Source organism: Aedes aegypti, chromosome 2 (assembly GCF_002204515.2).
Source record: "Aedes aegypti strain LVP_AGWG chromosome 2, AaegL5.0 Primary Assembly, whole genome shotgun sequence".
NCBI classification, from domain to species: domain Eukaryota; kingdom Metazoa; phylum Arthropoda; class Insecta; order Diptera; family Culicidae; genus Aedes; species Aedes aegypti.
The window spans coordinates 104,492,035-104,516,201 of NC_035108.1; the positions used below are offsets into that span (position 1 = coordinate 104,492,035).

Here is a 24,167-nt window from a genome sequence, read left to right on the forward strand (position 1 = left end):
CATATTTGGTCTAAAGATTACCGCTTCTACTTATGTGACAGAATATCTTGAGTTTATTCCCATGTCCATCCCTTAGAACGAAGAACATTGACTGAACGTATACGTCTATCACATTCACATAGAACATACGATGATACCTGCAACTCTCGTAAGTACGTTTTCAACTATCCACAATTTCCAGCAGTCGCTAGGACATGGCCAGAGTAACTCTCGACTGTTGAATGATGCGTCAATCATGTCCAACAGCCCAAGCTAAGTTTGAAAATTCTACCTAATTGATTAACGAACAGGAAGGAGTCAACCCTAATTGAATGGTATAGGACTTGGTATCTACGATACACTAACATTATGTCGAAAATTCATCTCTGAGGCTATTGATAGATATTTGAATTACTTCAAAATAAATCTATAGTTCTATTCTAAACATAAAAAAAAACATTTTTATGTGTTGAGAAAAACAGAATCAGAACGTGACGAAAACAGAAAATACCTATCCATATTAATAAAAATGGAATGGTGTTTGAATGTCATGAAATGGCTTAAGAACGCGTCCATGGCTTTACCTGATTCTTTCACTGTTGGATTCGACAGGGGATTCAACATGTTCGTCCGTGAAAAAAGTGTAGGAAAGTTTCCGGAAAATCGGAAAACTGGAAAAAACTAAACTGTCATTCTGTATGGCAAATTGCATGGCATTTTTCAACAGCCTACTTGATGGCAAGACGTGTAGTTTGAAGGGGATTTCCTCAACGGTAATCAGAACAACAAGATTGCTTCTACGCCCAACGTTTCGATTGTATTTTCAGTCTTTCTCTAGGGTTCGAATGGGCAAATTGGAATTCGTTACATACATAATTATTTGTTTTTCATAGATTGGCATTAAGTAATTGGTGTTCATCAATTTCCTAAAAATAATTCAACCAACAGACACTTTATACAATTCAAATTTTACAAAACTGAAGATTTTAAATTACTACTATAAGTGGTTTGCAAACGGAAAAATTGGAATACGGTACACTACCCAGTTAGGGCCCAGATAGCTGTAGCGGTAAACGCGCAGCTCTTCAGCATGACCATGCTGAGCGTTGTGGGTTCGAACCTCGCTGGTTGAGGATTTTTTTGGGTTTGAAATTTTCTCGATTCCCAGGGCATAGAGTATCTTCGTACCTGCCACACGATATACACATGCAAAAATGGTCAATCGGCAAAGAAACCTCTCAGTTAACAACTGTGGAAGTGCTCATAAGAACACTAATCTGAGAAGCAGGCTTTGTCCCAGTTGGCACGTAACGCCAGACAGAAGAAGAACACTACCAAGTTTCGCTTTTTTGTATGCAAGTCAAGTTGAATGAAATAGCTTTCAAGGTTATTATAAAAATGAATTATTTCTAAAGGAATTGTGAAGGCATCCTTATAACATATCCTTAAAACATTATTTCTGTAATGGTTGTAGAATTTCCGAATGAATGTTTCTAATGCGTTTGTTCAATCTGATGTTCGAGAAAATTATTATTTAAATATATTTCTTTTATTTGCATATTTGACCTATGTTAAATTGATAATTTAAAAAATGGCGTTTATCACAGTCTTCACACATGACATTGCAAAATCAGATTTTGCAAATTTTGAAGCAAAACTAAAATGCTTTGTGTGCGACACAACAGTTCTATGGTATAAAACTCCATGTCTTGTGAACTATGTCATTTCAATATGGGAGAGTTCGAAGTAACATCACAATACACCCGATTCTGTTTTTGCACGGATTTTTTTTACACGGCCAAACATTTTTTTTTTTTTTGCCAAAACCTTATTTTTGCATGAAACGTCGAGAAATGGTGTTACTTTTTTTGCACGGTTTTTGAAATTTTGAACTGAAAACTTTTTTTGCACGGTACGCTTCCCCCGTGCAAAAACAGAATCGGGTGTAATAAGTTTTTAAGAATACCGTAATTTCAGGTGAAATTGATAATTTATCACGGCATTTTATCTGTTCTCTATAACACTGCGGAACACGTTTCTTTCTCAAGCACCAAAATACCACTATATACTAAATTAGATGCCATTGCCGTTTTCAAAAATATCATAGCACGTCTAGTTTTTGAGATATTGACTGTTGAAAATGCTAAATTTGACGATTTCAGCCAACTTGCATACAAGTTTTCCAACTTGTATGGCAATTTGTTTGCTTAATTTGTCACGAAATTTAAACTTCTTATGTTAAACAATACTTTTCAACAAAGTTCATAATTCTTCCGCTGGTAAAATGTTATTTATTGGTGGTTCTGAAAAATATTATCTTATGTCATATAAGAGAAACGAAGAATTTTATATGGAGACTGCAAGCATGTTGAAAAAAATCGATTTTAACTGAATTTAATGGTAAAATTTACAATCAAATTATATCTAAATTGAAAGTTCAAGTCTGATTTAGCATGATTGGAGGATTAAATCACAAAACAGTATGATAAATTATACTTTAAATTTCATGTAAACATTAATAAAACATGTATTTTATACAATTTTGGCTACCTGTAGCTAAAAATTGTGACGTGCTGGAACATTTCTGAGAACGGCATCAAATTCAGCGACCCAAAATCTGCTAGAGACACATAATTTGATCCTTGAGACACGCAAACATGTATTTTTTGTTGCGCTGTGTAATGTAAACAATTATAAACAAATAAATTCAAGAAAACAAGTACGACGGTAAACCTCACTGGCTCATGTGCAGAAATAATCTAACAAAAATGATTAAGTGCTTAAAATGATCTATAAAATAAAAATGGGGAGACTCTATTTCGGGGTGAAATTGATCACTTGCCTATGCGATTAGTGCGAGTCTTTGAAATAACTCTACATATTTAATTCGAACTTCCTGAATACGAATATGTTTTCTAAATTTAGAAAAATGCAATACTTATGGAAAAAATAAAAAAATAATAATTTCAAGAATTCCTAACGGAAATTAAATTATTTTATCAAAATGAGCTACGAGTTTTGATGATGAAATCTGGTTTGGAGATATATGTTAAGCATCTTCACAAACTTTCAGGCATTTTTTGGATATTTTTCAATATTGCAACGTACATGATTCTTGAATTTTACCTTATAGAAATAAACATTCGTTAAGAGGAAAATAACCATCATCGTTTTTCAAATTTTCAAAACCAGTTTTTTCGCTAGAAATCGAAGTAATGTTCATGAAAATCTATCATTGCATTGCACTTACTATCTGTAATTCAATGATAGATTTTCATAAGGATTTCTTTAGATTTGAACGAAAAAACTGGTTTTTAGTTTTCGATGATTGCTGATGATTGAATGATGGATTCTTGAGCCTTAACGCAAAAAAAAACTTTACAGCACAAGATCCAACAATAGTCACGGTACAGGACAAACCTGTACCTGACAATTTTGAAAAAAATCCTAAAAAAATCTTGTAATAGAGTGCTTTAGAAAGGCCAAAGCTGACGAATTCGTTTTTGTGCTCTCGAAGTGTTTTATTTCTCAGCTTTTGTGTATTAATGTCGAGATTGTGACTGGTCAGTCGAGGATAGATCAAGTGGTGAGCTCATTTCATGCTTGTGATAACTTACATCTATATCATGCAAGCGTTACTTTAATGTATTTACTAAACAAACAATTTATGGTTCGTCACTATAAGTGTCGGCATTAGCTCTTATGCCTGTTTTTTTTTTTTTTTTATTTTGAGATACACATACCGATCATATATTTATTTGTCGCAGTTTCAAAGAAAAACCTTCGAATAGTTCGACATTTAGAGATAACTAGAGATAAACTTACCAAGTTGAACCCTGATCATGTACCTTTTGAATAATCCCACTAACAAAGCTTGTTCCTGTGAAAACCATGGAGATGCAGAGGTGATCACGGTCTGTAGTAGCCATGTACGTCACACAGACCATAAGGGCCTAGCTGGTGCCATTATTGACATTACTGAGTTTGCAGCCCTCAAAAATGTACATAGAAGATGGTATGCTACCCCAAGCTATTTCTGCTGGTTCCCTGGTTCAATTCTGATTATTCTGGTCAATCACGGAGTAGTAACTACGGATTATACAGTTATAAATGCTTTTGTTTTTTTTTATTCCTAAAAAATCTTATGATGAAAAATATTGGTATAATTCAAGAAACATATGAATTTATCGAAGGAATTCTTAAACAAATCTTCTGGAAATTCATGATGAAATCTTTAGAAGTTCTTTGAACTAAATCAAAGTGTAAATCCTTGGAGAATTTCCTTCTATAAAAAATTCTTATGGTAATTGAAGTAGAACCAGCCAACTCTATTAAAAGTATTCTCTATTAAGCTCCCGCAGAAGTCTTCGGAAGGATTTCTGGAGAAATCCTAAAAATAAACCCATGAAAAATTCCAAAAGATATTTTTGGATAATATTTAGCACAATCATGGAATCTCTGGATAAATTCTTTGATGATTTCTTTAAGATTTTTTTTCATGTATAGAGTAATCACTGGAAAAATTAGGTTGTTTTAACACTTCACTAGTCCTTCAAGAGAGTTAACATTCCTTGAAGATAATTTCCTGTAAATGTGCCTAGACATTACCAGGTTGAAATTCCACCATGTTTCCATGGTGGAATTCCTGAATAAATTTGGAATTTTCTAGAGCAGTGGCTCCCAACCTTTTTGGAGCTGCGGCCCCCTTCGATGTTCTTTAAACGTCCGGTGAACCCCTTAAAATGCATGTTCTTCAAATTAATGTTTGTGGGAGCCTTCCAAAGATCTTACTATGAATCATCAAATATCCATGGCAGGCACACCCAGAAGTTTCTGAAATTCACCACAGATAGCACTAAGCAACTCCCACCAATTTTGTAGGTGGTACAGTCCTTGTTGTATGATGTTTGCAAATAATCCAAGAATTCCGCACATATTATTTGGAGTACAGAATGAATCTTGCCATATATATTCCCAAAAGTTCGAATAGCAATTTCTTAAAAGAACCTTGTAAAAATCCATAAAAACAGTACGATGAAAATTGCTTCTAGAACAATGTATAAATATGTTCATAATGTTTGAAAGATTTCTTCGGTTATTCTCAATCGTCCAACAGAATCCACGAAGTTCTTGTCAAGAAATTAAGAAAAAATAGGTTATCCTCCATTCAGTGTCTCTGCAAGCTGCTTTATATATTAAAAAAAAACTTGCTGATAGCGCTTTCTAATAATGGTCGATTTATAAATTCGTTAAGAAAAACGCCAGGTACTATTCCAAAACCTTGTCAATCACCCATCAAAAATCTTTGCTTAAATCTTTCAAGGATTAGTGGCAGATATCTGTTGAAAAATTCATCAGAATACTACTGATACACTCGATAGAACAGACTCTATAGAACAGACTCGAGAAGATATCACCAATAGTTTGAGTAATAAAGTGAAGAATTTTGGTCCTGCTGAAATTAGGCTTGTCATCTCTTATTAGCAGAATGATAGTGCAAGATTTTTTTTCGACTCAATACGACTCAATAAAAAATTGAAATAATTATAATTTGAACCTCACTTATAATGATCTATTGCAAAACAAGCGAGTAGAGAAATCTCACGTTTATTCATTAATCAAGAAAACCAACACTTATTTACAATGGCTTCGTGGGTCTCCCTAAGGCCTAGGGGATTCATACTAGATTAAATTCCTGTAGATATTATTGAGGAAATCTCTGGTGGAATTCGTAGAAAAACTTATAAAAGAATTTTTGAAAATATTCAATGTGGAATCCATGGAATAATTCCCAAAGGACTTTTTAGAAGTGTCATAGATAAATTACTAGGCGAATACATGAAAAAATGTTTGAATTTTTCAATGGATATCTCGACGATGCACTTTACCTGTGAAAAATTCCTAGAGTTATGGAGGAATTTCTATAGAATTCCTGAAGTTTTTTTTGGGATACCCTAGAGGTATTTTTGGAGAAATTTCAGGTCAAAAAATAGTCAAGTAATTACCGTAATAAAGTTCTTTTGCAGATACTACTGCTTGAAATGTTTACACTAATATGAAGAAACAATCCCTCAAAGTTGCACATGTAATATAATTCACTATTCTCCTGGAAACCTTCAACTCGTCAGGGATGATGACAATTCACCGGATCTCTGATGTCGCTCTAAGTAATGGGTATGAAGCTTCTAAACATTACGATTGGACTGTATATGATGATGTGACGCAATACGATCATGGATTCGAATCAGCCGTTCGATCGATCGATAGATCGTATAGCTCAGGGTTTTCCAACCGGTGGTCCCTGGACCCCTAGCGGGCCATGATGACTTCTAAGGGGTCCGTGAATGTATCGCAAATGAGTGACGGTTAGTTTGTTGTTGCATGAGTCTTTATGATTTTCTATGGGAAATCACGTTAAAATGACTGGATAGAACCTGTTCGTTTATTGGAAATTTAAAGTAAGATCGTTCCTAGAGGAATCCACAGAAAATGTTCGGCATTTTTCGCATTGAATCTTGAACAGATTTTTGCTAGTTTCCTTGCGCAATCCTCAAAAAGTTTTCTAAGGAGCTCTTTGATAAACATCGAAAACTTTGGAAACAAGAAATTTGTAATTTTTCATCGGTTTCCATTACATAGTTGAACAATTAATATTTGAGAAGATGTTTGACGGATATCCGACACGACTTCAACGAGTTTTGACGGATGGGAACCGCTGGTATAGCTTGAATTCAATACCTTCTCGCTGCTGAATCACTGCTCATCGGGCGCTCAAGTGTGTCGTTTGATAGTTTTCCAAGGTCACTATCACGACTCGGTTGTACGGATAGAATCGACGAAACACAACACAATTCGAGAAGATGAATCGGCAATATTGCCGCTGAAAACAAGTTCTCGACGACGACGATCCGATGCGATTGAGCCGAGTAATTATTATTCCTGTGAGCTGAGCTGAGTAAAGTTTACCTATCTTTGGCTTCTACTTCACCAGGTGCACAGTAGTCGGAAAAATAAAGTTCGGTCAAAACTACTTTTGTCGGCTTAATCGAAGGATATCTTATCTTTCATATACTGTTTAGTGTACACTACACTTTGTTTTCTTTAACAAAGAGTGAAGTGAAGTGTCAACATTTAATTAACGTTTTTCTTATATTTGGTGTTTTTATTGTTCCAGAAATATACAAGTTTTAATTAAAATAAATACAATCCAATTTTATTAAGAACACATATTACAAATATGATCAAGTTTAAAAAAAAATATGTGTACAGAATGAATAAATAAATTGTAAATGAGTTTAGTACAAATGGTCAGAATATAAGAAAAACTATAAATTTTTGTAAAAATATATTTATATATTTTTGTGGAATCCCAAAATTGTTCATTTAACCACATAACACAAACAAATTAAATTGTAATACAATTTCATTTAAGGATCTCTAAATTATAATACATTAAACATATTTGAAAATAATAGAAAAATATCTCAAAACAATTTTTGGTAGTTTTGCCCGCTTTTTTGTATGGAATCCGTCCATTGTGCAGTGGTTGTTTTTTTTTTTCCTATAATCCAAAACGGTACACTGCGGCGGTGGAGTTCTCTGAGGGGTTGTTTGGTTGGGTTTTGCTGTTTTGGTTTTGCTGGCCAACCGGTTGGCTGACTCAAGCCAAACACGAAATCTGATAATGCAGATACAGACGCTCGTTGGTACGCTCATTAGATATCTTGTTGATGGAATACTGGGCCACTTGAGCTGGGGTCTTCCATAAATCATGCAATGGTTCTGAAAAGCATTAAGTTCTGGACAGAGACCTTGGTGTTCTTCTTCTTCTTGGCATTAACGTCCTCACTGGGACAGAGTTTGCTTCTCAGTTTAGTGTTCTTATGAGCACTTCCACAATTATTAACTGAGAGCTTTCTTTGCCAAAGTTGTCATTTTCGCATTCGTATATCGTGTGGCAGGTACGATTATACTCTATGACCAGGGAAGGCAAGGAAATTTCCATTACGAAAAGGTCCTGGACCGACCGGAAATCGAACCCAGACACCTTCAGCATGCTTTGCTTTGCTTTGTAGCCGCGGACCCTAATCACTTGGCTAAAAAAGGCCCACAGTTCTTTCTAAGATTCGCTAATAAGCTGTCCAAATGCGCTCTACTACATCTGAACAACGTAATAAAGGACTTGAGCAATCAAACAGAGCATTAAAATTAAGTTTTGAATGTTGTTTGTTTGAATTCTGATAGGCGTATGAATACGGAATTGAGTCAATCTCAGACACCATTTCAATACTTTACCATTAATCCAAAGATAAATGTAAATTGCAACAATTTATAAGTAACCACCTCTAAAAAAATAAACTGGCATTCTCATGATTTCAGTATTAGTCCATTTGTAAAGAAAAAAATGTTGCGTAAATACTGTTAACTCTCTAAACATCAATATTGAAGGGACCACGAGAACACAAAATCAAGGCAACTTTGATTCAACAGACCTTCAAGGTTAACTTGAAAACCATCTTACACGGTGCTTGTTTAACTCGACATCGAAACTTGGATTATCGAGTTATGGAGAGCTGACTGTAGTCAAACCCTCAAGAAAAAGACATTAGTATTAAGTCATGTGTGAAATAAACTAAACTAAATATTATCGTTAGGATTATTGGATCCCATGCGGTTTTCAAAGCTTATTTTGATTGAATATGGTCAGTCCAGTGAAGAAACCGAAAACATGATTGTATTATCTTAGAGTCCATACAGGTTCCATAATATAGTAAAATAAATTAATTAAAATTCATCAGAATAAATCGGTGCCATAAATCCAAACAGAAATCTCGTCGTAGTAATTCCACGGAAAATTCCGTGGATCTACCATCTGCAGGGCCTCCAACTAGATTCAGTTTGTTCACCTCTCTCGCATCGCCCATGGTTGTAATCTGAGAGACAAAAAACAAAACAAAATAACATACACCCATACCGAGAGTGAGTAATCAGCAATCTTCCCTTAAACCACACGCATCAATCAAACACAAAGGACTGGCTGTTGTTGGAAGTCACTTTTAAGTGGCTCCCAGCGAGCGAACGGGGAACAAACACAGTAGGTACAGTGACTTCAATTGTTTAGCGAGCCGAACCCACGACCACACAGACATATTCAAATTAGCTCTCGAAGTCACTCGAAAATGTGAAACAATTTCCTTCGCAGCACTCAGTGTTGCACTCGATCGCGCGAAGGTTTAAACAGTGATGCCAGATCTACGTGATTTTCCGTAGATCTACGGAGTTGAAGTCAAAGTAATTAGTAATCTCCTCTTGAAACAGTACTTTCTGCTTAGTTTTGAGTCGTAGAATGAATTGGCGATCAAATGTAACATTAGATTAAGATAATCTTGCACATTACAAGTAATATTTAGGTTCATCTATAAGCCAAACAAAAGCTATGAATTTTGGAAATAAAGATGAATCCGAATAGCAACTTTATAGTAAAAATAAGGAGCAACAATAGGGTCCTAAAGCCCTGTCCCAATTTTAGTGCCAAACGCTTAAGTTTAGGCCAAAAACACATGTTTACTCAATTTTCTATGTTTTCCGTTGGTTTAAGCCCAAAAAACATTATTTTAGATTTTGTCACATCCTTTGGCTTAAACTCAAATTTTGGGTGTATTTTGTTTTCCGTGTCCCCTACGAAATGTCAGATAGGAACAACCCCAGTGGTCGAACTAAAACCCCTATGGTGTTTTTGTCGACTAAGTGAACGTCAAACATGATCAAAAGTGTCAAGGTTCATTTATGGACCAAATTTTTTAATTAAAGTTTAAACATGATATAGCCATTATTTGAGCGGGAAAAATTGCTAAAGTAGTTACAGTAACATGCTTTTTCGTGTTATTAAATAAAAACAAGATTTCATTAGAAATTTTGGGACCCAATTTGATGGATTCCTAAAAAAACTGTTGTAACAGAAAGCTACCGTATTGACTCATATTCCGTACACTTAAGGCCAACGGTGATTCCAGATGCTTCCGATAGGCAATTATTAGCAGATTTTGGTGAAAAATTCAAATTCTTTGCAAAGTCTAACTGCTAGCTGTTGGTTGTGCCGATAATAATGTTAATTTAAGCTTGTTCAGTATTGTTTTTACGTAAAAGTGTGGAATAATATTTTGCTTCAAATGCCAAACACTGTGTTCATTCTGTTTTATATTCTGAACACCTTGATTCGAATTACGAACAACACGAATAAATCGTATTCAAAAGAAAAATTTCGCAAATAAATTTATCTAAGCTAGTTTTCCTGACCACGAACTAGAGAATCATCACTACTCCCGTTGCATAATATAGATAAAAAGACGTTAAAATTGAATTTCAATGACCGCCATATCCTGATAATTTGATGACATATTTCAGAGAAACATTTCAACCAAATCGCCATACAAAAACCGAGCGTTATGAATATGAGTCTGTTCGGAATTTGAGACAAAACGTAGTTGTTTTGAAAGAGAGCTGAGGTTTTTGTATAGTATTCGAAGAATTTGGGAGATTTTCGGAAACTAGTTGATTTTGAATACAGCTATTCACTGAGCCTAAGGATTCAATACAAAATATGGAAGCTGGGGATTTTAAGAAATGAAACGGTTAATAGAACGGCAATGATCGAAAACAAACTCCAGAAGGTTTTTATAGACATCATTAAGTATTACTTCAAAACTTCCTACATATAATAATCATAAAATTGATTAAAATATTCTTCAGCACTTCCACCTGAGAGTTTACAGGAATTAATACAGAACATTCGTCAACGATTTCTCTACGAATTAATTACTTCAAAGATTTCTCATGGGTTTCATTATAAGCTTTCTTTACAGATTCTTTAAAGAACTACCCAAAGTGTTTCACAAAGAATGTCCTAAAGCATTCCTCCAAAAGAAAATTTTCAAAGCTTCACAAAAAAAATCTTCTCGTCAGTGGCGCAACCATGGAGGGGTTTTGGGGGTCAAAACCCCCTCCAGAGCAAAAAAAAAAAAGAAATACTAAATATATTTTTGAACACTGGAACAATAAGTTGTATTAACAGAAATGTTCTTCTAAGTTGTGGCTTTTTATTTTGAAGACTACCGAAGAGTTTTATAAAAACGAAAATTTCTCGCTTTTCTGATAAACATACTGAAGGTTTTCGACGAGAAGTTTGTCAAGCATACATGTAAGTATAGATGCCAAATTGAGATCATTGTTAACAACTGATTGGTGCAAACTCCGAAGCTTAAAAAATCTTTTAGTCGGCTCAGCACTTAGCCAAATTTTATGATCCTCAGAGAGTACGTGGATTTCCGGAGAAGCGATTCTTTAATTGCAATGATTACAGGGTGTCCGCAAATTATCCGTACAAACTTTGAAGGCATGGCTGTATGCAATCAAGCAGAATAAATTCAGTATTCTTGCATGGTTCAAAACATTACCCTATTATATTATTAGGTTGTAAGTTTGACACATTTCCGATTTCAAATATTTGTGAAACCAAGCCAAATGTGTTGAGGTGTCTTAAAGGGAGTTGTTTTTTTAGCTTTATGATGGAAGAGAAATGTTCACAGAACTCATTGGATTTGAACCGTATAATTTTCTATTTACAGTCCAACTTGAAGCCATTAAACTGTAGGTTGCTTCACAGAATAATGGGACATTTGGATTCATCTCTTTTAGATTTTAGGGACACAACATCTCTAGTATGACTAGCGGCTCTCAGAAAAATCCCCTCCGAAAAATTCAAATTTGCCTGTCTTAGTAAGAAGCAACAATTTCGAAATTATTTAAAGGTGTATGTTGTGTTAACATATAGATGTATCTTAAAAGGTACATAGACATTGATTTTTTATTGTTATCAATACGAGATCATCTTTCTCATATTTTGCTGTTCGGATAATTTACGAACACCCTGTACAAATAAAAATTATAGGAAAAATTGAGGGACATGGCGGTATTGTTTTGAGGCCGAAAAATATCCAATATTTGTCTATACACAGATTTAATGCCTGAAATATTGATTTTCAATAGATCAACTGCTAATAATGATCGCAAAACCTTTTGCAGTAACGTTATAAAATTTGAAAATGTATTTAAAAAACAAGTGTATTTCAGAAAAAAAAAATTTGGGAAATTTCAACAGATTCACTTTGATTAGTTAGTATTAAAATGTTTGCCTAAGGTGGAAGAGAGATGCTAAAGTTTGCAAATGTTGTTTATTTTTTTGAATAATAATCTTGAGATGTTATTAAAATCCTCTACTTTAAATTTTTTACCTTCGTTTTACTTTCCCAAAAAAACATTGTCTTTAAGTTTACAAAACTCCCCCTAGAGCCAAATCCTGGTTGCGGTACTGCTTCTAGTGATCCCTTCAATCAATTTTTATGAAAAACATCCTTGATGATTATGATAAATCAAAAATTGATTTCAATCACATAATGAATTTAAGAAATTGTAAGTTGTTTCTCACGAACATGCCCATAGATTCTTGCAGAAATTCTCTCGAGCTTTGATCACATATTTCATTTTATTCTAAGATGGTAAATTCCTTAGTTCATTGGACATCTATTCACAGTTTTATCTAAGAAATCCTCAATAAGTTTTCCTGATAACTGTTTTAGATTTTAAAATTTGGAAATTTGAAATTCTTAATAATTATCCAAGAAATTAATTAATGTTACCATAGATTACGGTACAAAGAAAATGGAAGTAAAAAAACAATGTTTATATTAACATAATCATAAAAGAAAGTCCTTAACTTGAAATAAAACTTGAAATCAGTCGATATCATTTATTCCCGATTTTGTCAACCCTAACGCAGCTGACAAAATCGGGACATTACTGTACTTACACCCAAACACTTTTTGTGATACAACCTACCAAATCCATCATGAAATTAAGTACTGCACCAAAAATTTTCATCCGATTTATTTTTTTAATTGTTAAGTTAACTAAAATTTGATAGAGTCGTATATTGTCACAAACCAAGTGGCAAGAACGAGCGATGATTCAATGAACGATTGTCACAACTATTTTGATGATTTCTAGAACATATGCTGCATTTCGCGAGATATGCTATTTTATATACAACTCTGGTGTAATTTTCCAGGACAATTTGTTACGAAATTTGATCTACATCTACTAGGTTACAGCAAATACTTTAGAGATTCTAATAATTCGACACACATTTCTATAGGGATTCCGTTCGATGTTTTTCAAACAATCCCTTCAGAAAATTCTACAGGAAGTTCCCCAAGGACTGATTCTATTTTAGATATATTAATCTAGAAAATCTATTCTAGTTATTCTATTCTATTCTATTGAGTTTTTAAGAGATCAATATAGCATTTTTTTCAAAAAATATCCAATTATTTGTAAAAAAAAATATCCAAGACAATTCCCTGCAGACATACCTGGGCGTACTTTTGATTGTATTTTTTTTTGAGATTTTACTTGGAAAATTTCTCAAAGAACTTCTTAAAAGAATCTTATGAGATTCTCTGGAATAATTCCTGAGGTTATTAATAGATAAATTCCTGATTAAGATCGAGACCTTAAAGAAATCCTGAACGACATCTTGAGCAATGTCCCAGCTGTATTGATAGAATAATCAGTAAATGAACTTCTGCAAAACTTTGATGATTTTCTAAAGAAATTTATGAAATAATTTTTGGAGAAACTCCTGTAGAAATTAATGTTGGAACAGATTATCCTCAAAAAAGTTACAGGTTCTATTCTTGAAGGTATCTCGAACGACATTAATGGAGGTATTCTATGCGAAGGCCGTTCAAGAATTAACAAAAATAGGGGGTCCGTAGCCTTGAGGTTACGCTTTCGCTTCATAAGCGGAAGGTCATGGATTCAATTCCCAGCCCCTCCAAAAAAATAACCCGTCCAGCCACCAGAAGACGCCGCATGGAGGACCGTGCTTAGGGGAGCACATCCATCCTCCGTCAGTATCAGATGGTGACTGAGACAAACTGACCCACTTCGCAGGCAGCTAGCCTCAAACGACTCAGGAACATGGCAAAACGAACCACCGCAAGAGCAATGGACTATGGCTAACGGAAATCGATTGGACCAAAAGCAGAGCACTCTCCTACCTGCTCGGTGTGAGAGCAAAAGAGCAGAAGAGAGTGAAAGCAGATGTAAATATAGATTAGCTAAAAATAGAACTGTATCGGTAAGGAAGATACAGATAAACTGATTCCCGCACAGTAGTGGCAACGAGCACGAAGTGCCTTAAAAAAAAATTAACAAATGAGTAACTGATGAGATCTTCGAAGTAATATCTGACATAATTGGTTTCTAACGAAACAACTGGATCAAACATTGACCAAATGTACAAATGTATACAGTAATTTATTTACCGAAATCTCAACAGCTGAACGATCGGATTGCGTTTCGGATGCCATCTCTCAAAATTACTGATCATTCGGAAATCGTTTACCGAAAAATTATAACTTTGGATCAGCCATGATTTCATAGAAGATTGTTTTAGCAAGAAAAAGAACAAACATATAGGAATATTCCTCTGCAGTTTATTAACAAATTAACTATTGTCACTTGGCTTATAGTTAAAATTCAGTTTTTGGGGACATGCCGGTGCTAAAAATGTCAAATTCTACCAAGTTTAAAAATAAATCTCTAGTGCGGAATCTTTAGTGTAGTGCTGCAGAAGAAGCATCGGAATGTATCGGTTGACGAAGTTCTGAAAAGTGAACGTTTTAAAATAGTATACACAATACGATTCAAACATTTTGTTTTATTTACCTTAACGTAATAACAGCATCTACACTAAATCTCTCAAATAATTGTTTTTTAGAATGCTAGGTGAAACCAGAATTGAAACTCCGCTGGTGGATAGCAAAATTTTTGACCTTTCGAGCGGGCCAGATTGCTGAGCTCTCGGAAGACTAACTAATTGATTACCGAATTGTCAATGGAATATTTTATAGACTTCGGTACTTTCGTAAGTTTACAGAAACTTCGGTATTTTTTTTACCACAGTTTACCCAAATACAGTAAATTCTTTTATAACGCACTGTCAAAAGCTAGTCAATTACCAGCCATGCTGATCGATTTCGGTGATTTCGTTTACTAGGCTCATACAGTATGTTTAGGTGGGTAAGCAGTAATACTTGTCACATTCCCAAGAAATTTAAGAAGTATTTACAGACAAATATTCTTAGAAAAATTAATATAAATACTTCTTCTGGTTCCTGTTTCGATTATGTTTGTTTTCTTGGTTCTTTTTGGTTTCAGCTTGGGTTTCAGTTAGATCTCTTTTTGGTTCCTATTCGATCTCATTGCGTACTTTTTTTTCAATAATGACGTCTCCAAACTTTATATTTTTAGACACTCACGCTACCAGCCCTGCGTTCCTATTTACTAGAAATGTTAACTTTCTAAGATCCTTATAGCACACCGAATTCTCAATTTATTTTTCGAGAAATATGATAATTAAATATAATAAAGTATTGGCAAACTGGGTATCAACTTGATTTTGTTATATGTTTTAACAAATATTGAAATATTCTATACTGTAACCAATATTTCATTCAGTTTTGTTAAAAATCATATAAAACCCAAACACGTTAGTATTGTAATGTAAATTAAACATTGGTATCTCATAGTGAAACTCATACTTCAAACCTCAATAAAGGAAGTTGCTGAAAAAAAAACAAATCTATTTTGAGCAAATTTCGCTAAAGTTTGTAGAGATAAAATCCCACGTAGAGATGTAAAATAGCAAACGAATTCATGAATTGTCCCATCTGTTAATTGCTTTATGCTCTATTCAGGATCTTCCATTATTATGGTGTCAATGAATGAGTTTTCAATAAGTTCACCAAGCTTGCACTTACATTACAGTTAGTGTGTTTGGAACATATTTCAAAATATCTCCATAGTAATTCTAATATAAACCTACATCTTTTTTAGAGCCACCTTCAAATCACTTCCAAAAAAAGCAAAACATTTTACAGAACACTAATTTTTCGAAAAGCGAAATATGCACTTCAACAGAAAAGTAATGCCCTATCTGGATGCGTGGAAAATTTCTTGCAAGAAATGCTCAAGAAAAGCATTTTTCTTTGATCGCAGTACGCAGTTGAAAGGAAATGTCATTTCAAATGGAGCTCACTGTAGCAAATTTCTTGACCATTTCTTGAGCAGAAATTTTTACTTTTCTTGAGCGGAGCAGCATACCTAGCTTAATGATGGAAGAAGAAATGGGAGATTGGATTCTTTTATTTATTTATTTGTTTTTTTTTTCAATTCTGAGTTGCCCTATACCAACTTTTTAAAATCCGGTATTTTCCAATTTTCCAATATTACAAAAGAAGTTTTCTACCAAACGTACAAAAAATAAAGGGAAATATGAACATCCATTACTTCATTTAATCAATGATCAAAAATGGACGAAAGAAATTTGTTTTTTTTTTTTGTTTTGACAAATGACCCATTCTTACTAGAGTCTTAACTAAGAAGATCTTCATTTTCAGACTTGACCCAAAGTTTGGGCTTTATTTTGATCACTGGGGAAGTTACCCAGACAATTGAATTTTTTTAAGTGGAACACATTGGAAGAGATTTTTCCGACATTGATAGAAAACCACTTGGCATCCCTGAGCATTAAGGGCTTAGCGCAGTCAGTCACGACTCACGACTCGATGCGATGACAAATTTCCTTAAAGTACGAGTTCAAGTGAAACGACGACGACGACGACAGAAAAGGTGTAAAAGACATCACAGTAGACATGGAGATATGGGATATACGTTACCTAACTTCGGCGAACTTTCAAACACACAACACGTCACCGTCGCTGGGTTTGCTGGCCTGCTGTGTGATATTTTTCCTCGATTGCTGAGGTTGCTGCTGAGGTGAGAACTCTGTCGTCTTGTGGTGAGTGATCGACTGAGTGACAGGTAACTCGCGCACCGAGATGTGTGTGCGCGCACGTTTGTGTGGATCGCTGGTATGTGGGGTCCCCAACACTATGTATGACTCTTGACTCTGCTTCTTCTGTTGTCGATATTGCTGGCCTGACACTCTTCACCTTTTTGTATATCTACGCTTTAGACCTCTTTAGATCCAACACCACTATGGCAGACAGGCAACAATTCGCGCACTAATTTGAGCACTTTGACGTTGGAAACTTTGCACAACTTTCACACAATTTTCTCCGACCAACGGCGCGGATCGAGAGCACTGCTCACTATATATGCACTATACTGGCTTACTGCGATAACCCGACAAAAAACGCGATCACACTGAAAATGACGATTTAAATTGCACTCCTACCTGTTGGTTACCCTGGAAACGTAGAAAAGATGGCTCACTAGACCGCGATCGACGACGACGACGCAACGACTCGATCGATAGACGCAAAACTAGATTCCACCAGAGTTCGACGACGACGACGACGACGAGAAGGCTTCCTCTTCGGTGATCGTGGTTTTTCCTCTACTCTACTAGATATTTGCCCTATACACTAAATACTTGTTTTTTTCCTCTCTATAATACTCCACAGTCTGTGCTTGTTGTCTGTATTAATCTTTTGTGGTTGTCTCGCAGTCTCGCAGGCACACTACTATACCAAGTGATTGCCGTGCTAAAACGCGAGGCTTTTGATCTGCGTTCTCTTTCCGTCTGTTCATCCACGGCGCACGGCAGCAAACCTTTTTCTGGCTCTTTCGATCTGCTTTTTGTGTGCCCCAGCCTGAGCCCCAACACAGGACACAGTGGGCAAATGCTCAACCGAAAGCGGCGAAGAATTCTTTATGGGGTTAAGTCGGCCACCGCATGCGACAGCAAGTTAACTTACGGGGCTCATTTTGCCCCATATTTCTTATGTTTCGATTGTTATCTTATAATTTATCGATTTCTTGTGTCTAGTTTCAAGTAGTTATATTGGCGAAATGCTTAGAAATTGTACAAAGATAGATGTGAAACTTCACTAAAATCCGTAACATTGTTTATGATGCCCATTTAACCCCAAATCTCTTATTTTCATGGAAATGAATATTTTTGTCACCATTAAAAAGATTCTCGGGATTGATTTTAGGTGATTATGGAGAAGAATGTTATATAAACATACAAACATATAAATAAGACTTTTCTGGTCGTCACAGTTGTACCGATGGCGTACAACATACTTAACTTCAACTCTCTTTTCTCAGTGAAAGAAAAAATAATTTTCTCTTATTTGAGTATGAAATCTGATTTTAAAATGTAAAAAAAATGAGTTACAGTTAACACGCAGCTAGCCACAAATATCATTGAGATTTACAATTAGATTGATACTCATTTCGCCCCAAATCCCCTATTCTTAATGATAGTTTTCAAACTGCTTTATAAAGTCTTTGTCTGGATTTCAGTTTTCAACAAACATAAATGTTTTACAAAAATTCTATAGTACATCTGAGTACTCGTACCAGTTAGGCTCATTTTGTTCCGATTTCCTCATTGTACTATAGAAAATTTAGTTTTTCTCTGCTTATTATGTTCCTCTTCAACTTACTGGGCAATACATTTGCAACATTTTCCATACAAAATTATCTAATATTGTAGACTGGAACTCATTGTTTATGAAGCGATTTGAATGAAATGTTCCTTATTATTATTTATCTTTATCAATGTGGCTTTTCACCTTTGACGAGTTCCTCACTCCTAAAATTTTCACAGAAATTCCTACATAACTTGGAAAACGTTTTGACGAAAAAAAATAAAATTGAAGACGAAAAAATATTAATGATTTATCTGAAAATAGAAAACTAATACTGTCTTTAGAAAATTTGTGCAAATCTTCTAAATCTACAACTTTTCTGAAATACCATGAACCTATTCATTAAGTTTTGAGTTATTTCAATAATCAAAATTTGTCAACAAATCATAGACGATATGACGTTATTTTTTTGAACTCGAGATTGTCAAAAACATTTTCATTTTCACCATAGTAAAAGTAGCTTTTCATGGCTACCTCCATGTGTACGATCACTCGTGCACAAGTTGAGCATACGGGAACGAGAATGAGACTTGTAATGGCATACAGTAACCCCACGCAGTTGAATCACCCACAATTTATAAATCAGCTGATTTAAGAAGACAAAATTATTATCAAACTTATCACAAAACATCACAGAATCATTTTTACTGATAAGCAACACATAGTGTTCAGCCATTTCAAGCCTTTTTATCTCAGTAAAAAAGCTCTTGATCGCGTAATGAACCAACAATATTACTAAATTATTTTTGTAGCTATGTGGGCTGTATTTTTGGCCAATTTTGTAAGCCGTGTGGTTATTGACGCTTAGCTAGAAACGACGGTTTAAAGTTTGTTTCAAAGATTTTTTATGAGAGATTAAGCCCCAGACAACTTTTACAGATTCAATAAACATAGCTGTGAGAGATAAATGCGTATTTATACGGATTTGGCTAAGATTTTTGAGAAAAATACTTGATCAATAAATTGTGGGAAATATACACATCAGTCACAGCGTTCAAACTACTAGTGCTTAGTATTTTTCAAAATGATTCTTAGCTTCAAGTAATTTCCAATGTAAAATTTTGTTACGGGAGGCAAAAGTGATTTGGGACCGTTCATAAACTACAGATTTATTTTTGGAAAGAAAATCTGAACATACAAATAAATTTTCCATGATTTTGAAAAAAAAAATTCTTATGAAAAAAGTTATTTAGGGGGTTTGTTGTCTTATATGGCTATTAAAATTGTAAACGTTTCTTATGTTAGATCCTAAAAAATCCTAAATTTGTGAGGAACAAAAAAAAAGGTACAGACGTAAATATGTAAAAAATGTTTTTAGTTACACCTGATAGGTTCTCCATAATCCATTTCGCTATAAAAACGGGGTATTGCTTCTGCAGAAGGACCAAAAACAACGAGTGGAAAAGAAAAGAACTGGATTGCATCCTCTCTGATTGATATCAATACCAATTGTTTGTTATTTTTATGATCACTTTTATTTCACGTAAGTTTTTTTTAGATTGACTCCCAGGCTAAATTGTTGGCTCTTTTATAAGACACATGGAGAAGTAAAAGATATTCACACAGGTCCAATGCAGTTTCGTTCGCTATGGGTTGATCACAAACAATTTAAAAGCTTTGAACATGGAAATCGATAGCAAAGCTCATCGATTTCAACATAACAAACTCATTGCGCAAATCGATTGATTGACCAACTTGAACATAATGATCACAAACGACAATGACAATGACACAAACGAACCATAAGCAAAACACACTGAATCCGTGTTGGGTGATGATCTATGCGTCCATAGGTTGACGCATACAAATGTGTAACACACACGAAGTTTGCAAGAAAATCACAGCAATTCGATATGGACGTTCATGAATCGATCCATAATTTTAAATATACAAATCATGCTGCAGAAGCATATAAATCCACAAATTCAATGTTTGCTAGTTCAGTCCGCTCAGTAGCAACATTAAAAATCATGCAATGTCATGCAGATTCTTGAAATACTTGGTTCCGGTTCACCTCCGGATATAATTAACGTTGTCCGAGACAGTTTTCTAATAAACATATGAACTATATAGCATTTAATTGCAAAATAATTGAAAGTAAATAACTGATTCATAAAACGTGTTCACATTGATTCATATTCGTAGACAACTTTTTTGCCGATTCATAAATTGTGGTTTAAGACAATGTTCAAATAAATGAAAATTTCAAATGTTTTCAGCAAATTTAATTACAACATTGTGCATGAACTGCAGGTATATACCCCACTTTACCATTTGGCATTGATTTTATAAAAAATATTGATTATTTTGCTCTCTATAATTTTTCAAATTTAAGCTGAACTTTACATGATTCATAACTGTGGGACCAGTGTACATCAGAGTAGCCAAGAAATATAAAAGCTGATGTTTTGATATTCGGTTCAACTAGACAGACGTGTTTTTAATGACGAAATCCGACACTACACGATAATCCCTTGGATCGCAATTGAACCTATAACTCGAGTTATGGAGAGTTAACTGAAGTTACTCAAAGAAATCTCTAAATTAGATTTAATCTAAACTTCACCCAATAATAACTCCAAGTATCGTAAATTCCTCATAAATTTGTTTTAAAATTACTGTAGAGATGTCTTAAGTTTTTTTTTTTTTCAATTATTCCTTTGCAATTCTTAATTTTTTTACAGAAATTCTTTTTTCACATTTTTGTGAATTCCAATCAAATGTATTGCGTCAAAAATACAAGGCATGAGTTAAGGAGCTTTATAATATGTTTTTTATCGAAAAATTCTCCAAAAATTATTCCAAAAAGTTCCGAAATGTAAATTCAGTTGTTTCACTACGTATTTTGTAAAAGAATTTCACCAATGACAAGTCCAGGAATCAACCAAAAGATTCCTTCTAAAACAGTCTCCTGAATTCTTTAGGGTTTAGGATATAACGCAGGGCTGGTAGTGATCAGACAGTAAAATAATAGTTACCATAATACCAGGCTGTTCATGAATAGTGACCAAGTCTGGACAAGTCTAGAGAAAATCGCATTTCGGCGAAACTGATATAATATACACTACTTAACAAAACACACTATTGTAATTGTAATCGTCTTTAAGTTATACTCAAACTTCTCCCTTATCGATAGTGTTCCTGCTCAATGCATCGCAGTAACCCACTATGTTTATTGTAGCAACCAGCTGTCCTAGTAGTCCAGAAACAACGAAACTAACATCCAAGTTTGTATAAATACTGCTCTAATTTGAACTAAAGGTGATTGTAATTCAAACCATCAAAGCGAATACATCCAAAGTTAAGACAAACTCAAAACGACTTATTCAATTCATCTCCGCTATTGAACAGATAGTATTAGATAAGGTTACTATTCAACAATAGTATCGAAGGTTAATAAAGAGAAAAATGTATAGGTTATTTGTTGGATTTCTAATGTAAATTTTGAAAAAGCAAAATTAGTACTCGCTGTTGATGTCCTGAGGAGTTTATGACAAACTCTTTGATTTTGTTGTAGTTGTTATTTCCAACCGTAAGAGATTAGCCAGCTTCGGACTGTAAATCTCTTGAATAAAAATAGGTTCTTTCAGAATGCAAGTTTCATATTCCTTCTACAGCCGCAGATAATTGCAGAAAGTTTACTAGTATATGTAATTTATTCACTAGGTCAGATATTGATCCAGGGTTTCACCAAAATTGATTCGATTAGCCAGAAAATTCAGCCCAATGTCGCTTCCTAAGTTTTGCCAGAACCTTCTCCTAAACTTTTCCCATGTTTTTTACTTTTTCCGATGAAAACGTCTACGAAATATTCACTTGAATTCTTCCAGGAAGCTAGTCAGGAATCCCTATCTTTTATGACACTTTGATTTCCAAATCACACTGTCTTTAAAAAAAAACAAACCTACCAGGTCGAAAGTGACCAAGTCGCTAAAAGTGATTCGTTATTTTTAATTTGTTTGTATTTTTAATTTGTAAATTTAGAGGTATTAAGTCGTATTCTGCCCTCAAAAGACTATGTTTGGTGTTACTCGAGTAATTCACTCTAATGTATCTTCTTTCGAGAATAAATAGAGAATTTTAGAAAATGTTGCACAAGTATAACACCTAATCAACGAATCTCGTGAAGATCAAGCCACAGAACCAAGCCATAACTCGTTTATAGAGAAGCTCCTTGGTATAGGTCTACTGGTACTATTTCTTGCAGTTTTGTTTCCTTCGTCATGTCAGGTTTTTTTTTTTGTCGGCAAAATTGTCTGAAGTTACACAATCAGTTACAAACGGCTTTTAGGGCGAGATCTCAAGTTATGTGAGAACTAAATAAATATATTTACAACTAAACTCTTCAAAGAGATTGAAAGTGTCACAATAGAAAACATCTTTTATCACGATCTCGACTACAGGTTCTATATTCACAGTCTGACGAATATAAATGGCTACGTTAATCCTTCAAGCGACCTTCTTGTTTGTACAATGACAAAATAACATTCTTCTTAATCAACTACAATACAACTTTCATTGAGCTCAATTTTTTTCGAATATTTTAGAACTTCACTTTGTTTATAATATCAATATAGTTTTGTTAATATTTCCTGTAATGCGTATCATTTTTGTTGTTGATACAATACTGCCCACCAACTCAAGCACCTGTCATGTTCGATTGGCTTCTATCCGCCAGGCTGTGAATGGCGTCACTGTTATCTCGACTGGTAAACTTTGCCCCCTCAATGTTTTCATGAAGTACCTAGGCGCCTCTGCTTAGAGATGTTCTTCTGTTCATAATTCCATCATAGCAGGGCCGGATTTACGAATGTGGGGGCCCGTTTCCCAAAAATAAAACATTTTCATGCTTTAGCATAGACTAGATATTTGTAATGTTTTTATAAGGTTTTCATTACCAGAGTCAAACTATTTTATAACGTTAAAAAATACTTCAAATCCCCTTCGGCCGCGGCCCTGCATCAGAGATATTATGGTTCCATATAGTATTCCGTTAGACCAAGTTTGTTGTTTTGTCCTGGAAGAACTGCGGTAATTTGTTGTATTTTCGACAACTTTGATATTTTTATCATGAGTGTGTTTCTTGTATAAAATTTCTTCGCATAAAAATATATCTCTCAGACCTGGAAAATTCTTTCTTTGTAAAGAGAAAGAGCTACCTAAATACAAATGATTTCTTTGTTCCTGGATTGTGTAAGAATCCTGCTGACTTTCCTGTAGAAATTCTTTCCAATATTTTGTAAGAATATGGTTTCAGGTAATGTACTGTGCTGATTATACTGTACCCAATTCAAAGTGAAATATATTCCCAGAATTGCCTTCCAGTATTCCATTTGATTCATCTTCAAGATTCTTGAAATATCTTTTCAAGAGTTTTGTAAAAAAAATCAGATTATGATTCAGTTGATTATGTTTGACAAATTTAGCTGGAATGCAACAACATTTCTTCAAATTTGACAGAAATGTAGTTTTTCTTGTTAAATCATTTATAAGACGTTGGAAAGGAAACCGTATAAAATAATCTAATTAATAAAAACCCGTGGTCATCCTCAATTTGAATCTCAAATAGAGTATCGCAAATCAGATTTATGTGAAAGACGATTAACGTTACAATTGTAACGGCAAATAAAACTCTAAAATGCTTAAAATGCAGCTGTTTTATAT

At 34.3% G+C, this 24,167-nt stretch overlaps 1 protein-coding gene across 13 annotated transcripts in view; it reads right to left on the reverse strand.

The window, feature by feature from the left end:
• LOC5576845 (PTB domain-containing adapter protein ced-6) overlaps positions 1-24,167 on the reverse strand; it is a 271,935-nt gene that overhangs the window by 243,374 nt on the left and 4,394 nt on the right. For 8 of the 13 annotated variants that reach the window (XM_021841805.1, XM_021841814.1, XM_021841803.1 and 5 more), the window contains exon 2: positions 16,779-17,311. The gene's annotated coding sequence lies outside the window, so the exon portion shown is untranslated. Of the gene's footprint in view, positions 1-16,778; positions 17,680-24,167 lie in introns of those variants that run through there. The other 5 variants (XM_021841809.1, XM_021841816.1, XM_021841806.1 and 2 more) reach the window with 2 other exon arrangements.